Raw genomic sequence first — 11,843 nt, 5'->3', positions numbered from 1 at the left:
GTAGTGACAATGAACTCACTTTCTGTTCTAGGGGGAAAGCGTAGTGTCTCAACGTTAGGTGTAACAGTAGCTATGGGGTTTTGTAGATGTTCTTCTTCAGTCAGAGATGTTTCTTTCTATTCCTAGTTTGCTGAGACTTTATCATCATGACTGAGTATTGGATTTGGTCAAAGGCCATATCTTCTGTGTCAATGATATGATATTATAATTTTTCTGCTTTAGTTCATTGATAGAGTGGGTTACATTAATTTTCCAATGTTGAACCAATCTTACAAGCATGAATTAAACACCACTTGGTCATAATGTATAATTCCTTTTATACATTGTCAAATTTCACTTGCTAATGTTTTACTGAAGATTCTTGTGTCGATCTTCATAAGAGATAGGGGAATATAAATTTCCTTTTTTGCAATATATTTGTTTATTCTAAAATTAGAGTAATACTATCCTAACTTCCTAGAGTTAGAAAATGTTGGTCTGCTTTCATTGATTCAGAGAGGTGGTGGAAAATGATATGACCTCTTCCTTAAATATGTGGAATCATTTGGGTCTGGTGATGTCTTTTGGGAAGATTCATTTTAATTCAATATATTTATAGTTATATGACTATTCATGTTATTTATTTATCCTTTGTTTGTTTAGATAGTTCTTAATTTTTATGAAGCTGTAAAATATATTTGATAAAGTGTAAAGGGGCCTCCAGAGATTTTCTCAAAGAGCAGATATATAGATTTAGAAAATGGAGTGAAGCAGGGAATAGTTAAAAAAAAAAATTCCCTTACACTGAGAGTAAGAAGTCATTTTTGAAATTTTAATCAGGTTAATAAAAATAGGTATCTTCTTTGTAATATGTCAGTGTATTACATTTTTGTCTGTTTGTATGTATCTGTACGCATGTCCATTTTCTACTCCAGGTAAGAAGAAAAAAAATTCTGTTTTGACAATTATGTTTCATTCTGTTTTATTTTAATTATTTGCATATGCTCTTGGTGGAAAATATTTACTTAATCACTTAAGATTAGTGTACAAAAAAATAAAAGATTAGTTTGCTTATAATAATTTGAGTTGTTTCATGATCAGATTCAACCTGCATTTAACATTTATTTGAAAGTGCTCCTCTGTGTTTCCTGGGTAGTCTCAATAAGAAACAGGTGTTCAAAGTACTCTGTTATTATTACCGTGTCTTTTACTTAAAGTGAAAGCTCTGTAGTATAGTTTGCAATTTACTTTGGAGTTAAAGTGAGGTTCCGCGCACAGAGATTATGTATTGGATTTCAATTTACAATGTTAAAATTTCAAGTGATATGTGGTCTTTTTGGTTTCAGTGTCACATGGGAAATAATATGGGAAATGTTTGCAAAAAAAGATATATATTCTAGCAATCATAGTTTCACATGAACAATAATGTATTTAGGCATTTAAAAAACACTGTCACTCTTTTCCTCCTCTTCCCCCTTGTTCTTCTCTACTCTCTCTCTTCTCTTCCCCACTCTCTCCTTATCTCTCTCCCCTCTTCTCTCTCCTCTTTTCTCTTCTCTTTTCTCTCCTCCTGAGTGCTGCTCTACAGCCTCCCTCCCCCCACCAATAAAGACCTTTCGTACAAGCAAAAAAAAAAAAAAAAAAAAGTCACCATGTAGCTGTAGGATGACAAAAAACAGGGCATTTTTCAGAATAGTGCCTTTCTGACCAATGTTGTCATAACATTCTATCACATTTATAAAATCACTGGACATTGGCAATCCAGCATTCTGAAGTGCCCAGCAAGCACAGTGCCATTCTCTTTAAAACCGGTTGTTTTGCTTTTCATTTGCTGTCTAGACTATCAACAACGTGATATCTGAGGCTATGTTTTCTATAGCACACAACACGTAGCCTACTGCCCCATACAGGGTTAAGATTTTTCAGAGGACAGGTGACTCGGATGATGAATGAGTGCGTGCTCACTTCTAAGTGACACCTGAGAGGAACTTGTTGGTAGACGAAACAATATCTTCTTTCAGTGATTATTTCACTCATCTTTCCCTTACCTCTCTGCGTGGCTGTATTAGTTTGCTGTTGGCATTTTATCTTCTTTCTTACTCTACTAACTTTACATAGAAATCTCATTGACTTCTACAGAAAAACTATCTTATCATATTGGCAGGTCTTACTCAACTTCCTAGAGAATATTTTACAAGTGTACCCCAGGGAGTGGGCTCCTTGGAGCCATCTTAGAATCCTGCTCACAAAAAGCAGCAAAATAGTTCTACTCCAATATATATTTTCATCACCTCTTGCTGGTTCCAACCTCACGTAAGTGAAATGTCCATTAATTATCTGGGCAACGATGGTTTTGGAGGACACATTCTGATTAACCACCTGACTTTGTTTTTATCTCTGATGACCTGTGGTCTTACGTCATTGACCTTTACTCAAGGCAGCGACAATTTCTTTTCTTTCATTCTTTATGGTCTCTTGTCTCGGCGCAGGTTTTTGAACTCTCTACTTGTGAAGAGTTGCCTTTTTGTTTCCAATTCTTGATATGAAGTTTTTATCTTGCACCAAGCTTTGATTGTGAGCTTTCCATGCGTCAGAACTGTGTTACAAACTCAAAAGTTCATCTACCATTTTGATTGTCCTAAAGGAAAAGCTAGGCACCTATTATCTCCCGATTATTTTCAGAGTTCACATGCTATTTTTTTATTTACAAGATGGGTTAAGCACAGTATTCTTGTTCAAAATATAAAAAATAAGAAATGTCATGGAAGAGTGTAATCTGTGTTATGTTTTTCTTCATTTTAAACACAATGTTATACCTTTAATATATTAACAAAATTCTGGCATACACATAATCTTTCTTTCTTTCTTTCTTTATTTTTTTTGAAAATGTGAATAAAATACACTTCTATAAATTACATACTCTCTTGGACAAAATTAAACACTTAAATACGGAAACACTTGACTATAGAAATGACTTGCGTTCTAGGAGTAGGTGGCACAACTTCTCACTCGTTTTTAAATAGATATTGTCTGATTTGTTAGCAATAACAAATAACCCAGTCTGGGTGGCTTAAACAAAGGAAATGTCCTTTTTCACCACTCTATAGGGTAGAAGCCCAAGATTAAGGTGTTAGGACTGTTGGTTTCTTCTAATCACCTTTCCTTGCTTTGCACCTGATCTTCTGGGTCTTCACGAGGTCATCCCTTTGTTTCTGTGGCTTGATCTTTTCTCATAAGGATGCCAGTCATATTGGATTAGGGCCCACTTTCTTTTAACTTAATTTCCTCTTTAAAGACGCTATCTCAGATACAGTCACATTTTAAGGTTAAAAGAGTTAAGACTCTTAACACCTAAATTTTAGGAGGACACATTTTAGCCCATAACACCCATGTTAACTAGCTGCAATTATACATTAGAGACCTAAGAACAAGACAAGGAAGCAGCGTAAGGGAAGGAATTATTACAGTCAGCAAGTGACTATGGGACTGCCATTATACAGCTACTGCAGAGACAAGTGTAGCAATGTGATAGTGGGAGATTATTTGGTAGATTGTAATAGACCCTTTAGAGAAGCATATTGAATATTTTCTTGGATTTGAAGATAAGGGGACCCAAAGCCCCATTTCTCAGCATTTTATTAATTCCATAATAATTTCTAGTGTCAAACTATACACTACTACATACAAAGGCAGATATGATGAGAACCCTTTGGGTTTAAAGATGTAACACTTTGAGAGTAAGGACAGTTACTCATTCACCATGCAGTATTATCACAACATTCATTTTAAGCAGTTAGGTCTTTCCGTTTATATGCATCCAGAAAGCCTAATACGGCAAACTTTTCCGTAATCACGTCGTATCTGAGGGAATGATATTTTATTAGACTATTGCAATTTTTATAATGTAGATCTCCAAAACTAAGATAAGAAAACAGACATATTATTTGGGGCAATAATAAAAACAAAGTCTACACTGCTTAAAACCTAAGAAACAACTTTCCAGTAACAAAACATCATGGATACACTTTTACTGTATTTCACACACATTTCATATTCTCTTCTTCTGACTGTAGTGGGAACCATCCCAAGCCAGATTGAAGTTAGTCATGTTAAAAAACAAGAACAAAAACTTTCTAGCTATTTGCCCTCCCGGAAGAGACATCCTTTTGTCTGACACAACCGCAGACACTAAATTCTCCAAGTAGAAAGTTGTTCGCTGCTGTCACCTCATTGTCCAATAAATAGGGATTTGGTCAGGAGTAAAGTACCTTTTACAGTCCATGTTTATACTCTTCTGAGTCTTTCTTCCACGCCTTAGATGACTTGCTGACTTACTTTCTCCACAGACGTAATGTTTGGCTGCTATCTGGCATGCAATAGATCTTAATTATTGGATCTCATCTTTCTACTATAGTTAGATAATTTTGATTATGACTTAGATTATTACTTTCCCTGACTAACTTCCCTCTAGTTTCTATTTACTTTAGACTAACCATGGGCAAAATTTAAGGCTTTGCAATTCACAACGTGAGTTCCTAAACATGCTTAAAAATTCAGGAAAGGTAAATTGGGTCACTTGGTACCTTTTCATATAAGGAAAACAAACTTCTGTGTGCTTAGGTGTTCCTTCTGGGGGAACTTTCCAGAGTTTTGAGGAGTCAGGGCAAACTCTTAGAGTGATGTGAGTCTCTCCCGTGACGCCAACTTTCCATCTTGCTGTAGTTGAAGAGCTTTGAGTTGGGGTGAAAGTGTATCATCTTTGTTGTTAGAGGTGAACTGTGGGGACCTTGTTCTTGGTACACTCAAAGGCTATTTGAGTGTTAATTTGACGATATCGGACGTGTTTACAGTAGAGTTTCAAAGAAATGTAAGAATCTTTGTTACCTTCAAATGCCCAAACTCCTCCATGACGTAAAGTAACACTCTTTTTTTGAAAAGATCATAAAATTACCCCCATATGACCCACTCCAAATGCTAACCAACAAACAGTGCCTCTTTGCCATGAGGAATAGGGTTAAAATTTGTTCTCCAATGACCAATCCCCACCCGGAACAGATTTCAACCAGGCTGCTAGCAAAGCTCCGGGTGAACTGCACGGCCATGGTGGGTGCAGAGCTCAGAGCCGGAAAGCAAACAGCTGCTGTAGCCTGATTTGAGTTAAAATAGTGTGAGTGTTTAGTCTGGCGCACGGCTTCAGGGGAGATTGGCAGCTGGGTCAAACAAAGTCCTTCCATTGGCTCCCTTCCCAGGCAGCTTCTGCTAGTATTTAGGTACTAGTGCAGTGTACAGCCCTTTTCTCAGGCAAAAACCTAACATCTGACCGCACCCTCTTTGCTATTTCCAAAAAAAAAAAAAAAAAAGCTTTTTTTTTTCACCCTTCTTTCGTTAAGATAAATTCTCTAGTAGACAACCTCTCTCACTAATTGTGTATTAGCAATGTATTTTATCTTGAGAGCTGACGCACTGGCTCTCAACATAGTGTGGAAAGTAGCTTGTTACAGTGCTGGATTCATAAAAGGGCCTTTATGGTTTGTGAAAGAATATCTGTGTGCTTAGGCAGGAAACTTTTTGATCTGCAGAAAAGCCAGAAGACATCTAGGTAAGGCAACGTATCCAATCTACTTTTGGGGGGGAAAGTTGGGCAGGGTGACTTGTTAATCGCAATCGCTATGAGTTTAGAGGGCGCATGTTCACTTTTGTAGAAGTTTAAAACATACTGACTATTGTTTGCTTATTTTTTGTTTGTTTGTTTAAATCTTAAAGGAATACTGTAGTCTGCATTTTTACGATTTTTGTTTTCTGCTATTGAACCCATTACAGTGGATATAAAGTTTTATTATATGGTGAAATCTTTGTAAACTGGCATAGAAAGAAAGTGTTATTTAGAAGGGAAATTGACAAGTTTTAAAGAGTAATTGTACAATCATTTGAGGACAGAGGAACACTGCATTAGACTAATAAGGGTTTAATTACCAAAAAAAGTTTAATGTTGCTTTGGAAGGAATATTAAGTAAGTTGTCTTTGTCTCTTACTTTTTAATTTTAGTCGCTGATTTAGCCTGTTGGGTCACATTTTTTGTTAGTGCTGAAGGCTGCCATGAATCTGTAATGAGGCCCCTTTGCACATGAGTTTGGCACTTGGCCAAAATCAACTTCCCAGCGGCAAGCTTTCTATAAAGAACCTGGAGCAATTTCTTTCTTTCTTTTTTTTTCTTTTCTTTCTTTCTTTTCGTTCGTTCTTTCTTTTTTTTTTTTTAGAAACCGTGTCTGAAAGCTGCCACAACTAGTTGTACAGGCATGTCAAAATGACTTTATACAGTAAATATGAAATAAGTATTTATGTTTCTTTCCTCATGTTGTTGCTTTTATCATTATGAATTCCTTGCTTGTTGCAACGAAAATCCACGAGAACAAGGAGGATCCTAGAGAAGATTTACCGAGTTTTTGTTTTTCTCAGCAAACCAGAGTAGGGGTGATCATCTAATTGAGAAGTATACAGTACGAAAAGGTTTTTCAAAACAAGACAGGATAAATAACAGATGAATTCTTAAAACTGTTAATCTCTGTAAGTAATACTCAGTGAACAGTAAGTAATGAAGTTTTCTAGAAGTTACCTTGTGTGTACAGTTAAGCTTAACATTTTTTAAAATGTGGTTTTTGTGTTATGTTAAAATGTCCTGGTATACGAGATTTTTTTTTCAATGCTAACATTTGTTGTTAGTAACACCTTGATGTTATTTCTAACAAATGTTTTAATATAAATGTTTGGCGTATAAACATCATTGAATTACTTTAAATAATTACTTTTAATTGCTGTCTTGCAATGAAAAGGTTTCTCATGAAAGAAATTCTGGAGCTCAAAGGCATGTACATCCCATTTTTGAAACTGTTGTTAATTTTGATATTACTGTAACTGAATTTTGTCGTGTAAGACAATAACATTATTCTATACGCTAGTGTTTTAAGAGTTAAATTCACAAGTTGCAGTGACATATATAGTAACTAGGTATTAAAAACCCCAGATTTTCATCTAACCATATTAGCAATTCATGTAGCAGTGATTCAGCAATATTTTTAGACATTAAAAGTAGATGTACTACAGAATAATTAAAAACAGAAAAGTAGAATCTCAGTTGCTCTGTTTTTGTTTGTTTTTTTAAAAAGAAATTCTATTTTCTCCATCCTAAATACTATCATCCCTTATATGTTATTCTGTAGTAAGCTAGAGTACAGCTTTATTTTTATTTAAATATAATCATATTTCTCTTTAAAATATTGGTAAGAGCTAGATGTGTTATCCTTTTTATCCTAGTTTAAAGCTGTCTGAATAAGAATGTCTACCATAACTATCACTATGTTTATCTTCCCTTTCCATAGAGTAGAATGTTATTAATTTGGGTGGTAGAAAAAAAGTGAAAATTAACTTTCGATATAGTTTAGATTTACAAAATGCAGCTTGATTCTTTTCCGATCCATTTAATTAATATATGTTATTTTTATATATATTTGTATTACTGTGGACTGAATTAAGATACTGTGTATATCTTGCTATTGGTGAATTGAGGCATGAAATATTTGGCATTTTCTTAGGAATAGATGTTAAAATCCCTAGCACTTAAAAATTGCTATTAATAGAGATGCCCCTGGATAAGTTCTTCTTGTCTGTGAGGTCACAAATGAATTCTCAATTAATGGATTCCTTGTTATTTTAGAAAAAAATTAATTTCCACCATTTGGATAAAAATGAAACTATTCATCATTTCCTATCATCAAACAGGTATAGGATAAATATCAGAGTTTTCCTTCTTCAGCAAGATTCTCTCTGAAATAATAGAATTAGAATTATTTTTGAATTCCATTTTGAAGTTCAGCTGTTATCTACACATTTTCTGTTTTTATTTTTTGATTACTTTGAGTTAATTATTTTAGTTAGCATTTGAAATTGGCAGAATGCCTCCCTGAAATTTATGGAGAAATACTTTAACTGAAAATTACAGGGTCTTTTTTGTTATGGTTAATTAGAGGTCATAGCAAAGTAGATGTCGTTAAATATAGAACTTTTAGAGTACACAGATATGTCAGTTTGTGAGTTCAAAAGAAACTTCAGTGTACACGATTACAGGCAGATATTTTTGAATGAAAGGAGAAACAAGTATTGAGAACAATTCAAATCATGTTCTTTCCTGAAACAGCTGGGAAATTTACACTCTTTTGCTATGGCAATGAATTATAATTGAGTACTTCCATAAGGTAGGCTTTTTGGCAGTATCATTATTAACTAATTTTCCATAAGACTATAAAGGCAAAACGCTGATTACACTTTTTCCTTGAGTTAACATTTTAAGAACAATATGCAGCAGTACAATTACTTTTAAGTAAAAGAAAAATATTTCAGTATGTTAGTAAATTTACTCTATTTGTAAAGAATAGTTTAAATACTTTTTTTCATTTCTTGCTTTCCCATACTTTCGGAAATATTAAGATTTATTCCATGTTACAATACGGAAAGCAGTGAAATTCATTTGTAGATGTAAATTCCAATTGTGGACCTTTACCATACTAAGTGAGACAGACTCTTTTTGTTCCTTCATTCCAATTATGCAACAGGCACATAAAATATTTTCTTTCTCCCAATTAAAAGAGACTTAAAATAATTAAGTATCAACTTTTACTTTGTATTGAAAGGAAAGCGTTAACACTGCATTATTTCACCCACAATTTTTTAAATGTGAGAAATATTTACAGTGGGGCATTTTCAGTGAGCATTTCATCATTTAAATGAAGTGTTTTGCTCTAAGAAGTCTGAACTTCAGCAGTGAGATAAATGCACAGCTACATGAGGTTGAACATAATTACTGAATTTTGGCACAACTTCAGTGACGTTGGCTATAAAGGATTAGTCCAGGCAGGATGATCTTGGACAAGAGAAGCAGGTGTAGGTACCGACCTTTGTTGTTCTAAAGAAAACATGTGCTAAAATAAAAGATGATACTTCTCTTGCAAATTGCTAATAATATTTTGTCATTTCATTACTACCCTAATTCCAAAATATAATAAATGTATGATTTATAATGCATTGAAGACTTTTCACATAGAATTAACTGCAGCATTTTTCTTTTTTATTAGATGAACAACTGTCATAGTTCCAAGTGGTTCAACATATAATTGTAGCATCTATGTGTATAACCAAATCATTGTTTACATTGCACTGTGACTTAATACAATTTATATTACATTGTAAAAAGTTATCTGATTTTTATTTTCAAGTGAAAGTAGAATCGATTTGCACGTGTTGCAATTTTTTAACTTTACATCAGTTTAATTTTCAAATTATCATAAAGCAAATATTAGTATTTGATTCCATTTTTAAACATGGCACTGTTCATTTTCAAGCAATCTGACCTATTATATATTTAAACAACGATGATTTATGGCTAGCTGTACATCCTTCTTTCAAAGTAAAGAGGAAGAGGTCAGCAAAGGGAACTCTTTCTTGATGTACAAAATTTTTTCTTAAAAATCTGTAAAAATTTTTTGAGTTTTCTCTCGTTTATGTATTTAGGTGTTTGTTGACCTATGTGCCTGCCTATGTCCTGAGGCATCTGTCTTATAAGATCGAGATTAGACAGTCTGCTAACAGACTCTGAGTTTATTCGTATCCCATATTGCTCCATTTAAAAAAAATTGGGGAGTTTCTTATTTTGAGTTCATCAATACATGAATTGGTATGAATCAGTATGAGCGATTACATCATATCCGATGATCTGGATCATTTAAAGCACTGAATATTCAGCATAAATTAGTACTCATCTACATATTCATGGAGTAATTCTAAATATTTGATTTTTATTGGTAAGAAAAATTTACTAATTTATGGAAAGTCTGGAATGCTATCATTTTCTTCAAAAAATTCTTATCTACTAAATTTGTAATTGTCTTGGTTTAACTGTTATGGAAACTTTACATAACATCTTTCAAAATACCCTGGAAGCAAGCTGTCGGTGCATTCCTTTCCATTCTCCCACTAACAACAGGTCAACATCTGTAGGGGAAATGTCTGAAAATATTTCAAAAAAAATGTTCTTTCCTACTCTCAACTACATTAACTATTTGCAGAGATTATGAAAGGTGTGATTGTCTTACTTGAACGTTTATATACATGTGAGAAATATATTCGCTTTCTGTGGGCTTCAGTTTAAAAACTGAAATAGAAAATAAGGTTGAGCTTAATGACATGGTGTATTTTTATAGTGACTAATTAGTACTTGCTATTCATACATGATTAAAATATTGGAAAGATAGACAGTGTGCTGTGAGAGCAGCCTTCGTTCGTTCTTCACTGAAGAACTGTCGAGAGAGCCAGTGGTGGTCCAGCCTGGAGGATCTATGATGTTTTAGGCCCACGCAGTCATTTCCCATATTTAAATCCCCAAGTCTTGCTTCAGTATCTTACATCACCAATCCCAGATATCTTTACAAAGAAAAAAGGACTGCAACAAAACACATTCTTGTTCATTGGAGAGTCAGTGATGGGGTTTCTTTGGCAGAAGCAAGGTTAACCTATGTATAATAATAATAATAATAATAATAACTCCCAGTTGGTGGAGGTCAACACATTCAATTGGATGAATCAGCATAATCACAAGCTAACTCCGCCTTAGCAATGATCATTAGGTTTTCATTGTGTGCTAACCCTGGGAACTTTCCAGAAGAATATGGACAGTGGTACATGAAAAGTCAAGTTGCTATAAACTGTAGAACATGCATATTGTACCCATGAGTTACTAAGCTGTGCTTTGTCTTCAGAGTAGTATATGTCCATGCCTGTTGCAAGTCCAGAATATTTAAACAGGATAGAAGCAGTGGATGTGAAGCTTAACTTGAGGGTTTAGCTAATTCTATTTGAGATTTCTTCCACAAATCACTTTTTAAACTAATTACTTTAAAATTTTTCTATGGCATTCTTCATGAAGTATAGTAATCTAGATGTGAATTTTCTGCTAAGGCTGAAATTTTGGAAAAATTTCCATATATTGCCATTGCCTGTTCTGTGGGATTCTAACCTGATCACATGTCCTTTCCTCTCCATTCCTAGGGTCCATTCATAAATATTCCCTGGAGAGATTTTTTTTTGTACATATACAGTTTTTTTTATTTTTTTGTATTTTAGTTTATAGACACAGTCTTGCTCCATTGCTTAGGCTGGAGGGTGATAGTTATTCATAGGTGCAATTATAACTAACAAGGGCCTCGAAACCTGGGCTCAAGCAATCCCCTCAACTCAAAACAAATTTTAGAAATGTTCAGGTAGGATGACATTTGAAAAGTTTAGGGACACAAAATTCTTACTGAACTGTGCTTTAATTATCTCCAAAACCCCTTCAGTTGTCAGGAAAATAATCAATGATGATACAGAAACAAAGAATGATTTGTAATTTTGGCAAGTGAAACAGAGAAATAATCAGTTCAGAATATTTATAGAACTATAACATTTACATTGAGCCAACATATTTAATTTGGAAACTGACACTTGTTACTAGAAAGCATTAATCGATTTTGGTTATCAGGAGTTCAAAATGCCTCATTCAAGACCGAGGCCTGATTTATTGAATGAATAGGTCTTACATAGACCGTAAGTTATTAGGCCACCTTATATCTAGAGTTCATTTAAATGTTCAAAGCCAAAATCATTAAATATGAATGAAACAGCATTAATATATTGTCACCTTTCAGAATTAACCATAGTTCTCTGTGAAAATTGCCCTCTCCTCTTAGATAAGTAACAACTTATGAGTGCATGTATACCTTACACTTTCCACTTTCCATAGCTAAATCACACAAGAGTCTAGATTAATAGTGACGTGA

General features: G+C 34.0%; 1 long non-coding RNA gene across 1 annotated transcript in view; it reads left to right on the top strand.

Annotated features, from left to right (window-relative positions):
- Positions 1 to 5,162: 5,162 nt before the first annotated feature.
- The window catches only part of LOC111723218, a 204,092-nt gene continuing 197,411 nt past the window's right edge, over positions 5,163 to 11,843 (top strand). The window contains exon 1 of the long non-coding RNA XR_002771804.1: positions 5,163 to 5,578. This is a non-coding gene — a long non-coding RNA (uncharacterized LOC111723218). The remainder of the gene's footprint in view (positions 5,579 to 11,843) is intronic.

Source organism: Otolemur garnettii, unplaced genomic scaffold, assembly GCF_000181295.1.
Source record: "Otolemur garnettii isolate 467f Iridium unplaced genomic scaffold, OtoGar3 scaffold00009, whole genome shotgun sequence".
In the NCBI taxonomy this organism is placed as follows: Eukaryota; Metazoa; Chordata; class Mammalia; order Primates; family Galagidae; genus Otolemur; species Otolemur garnettii.
This window is presented reverse-complemented; position numbering and strand designations above follow the sequence as displayed.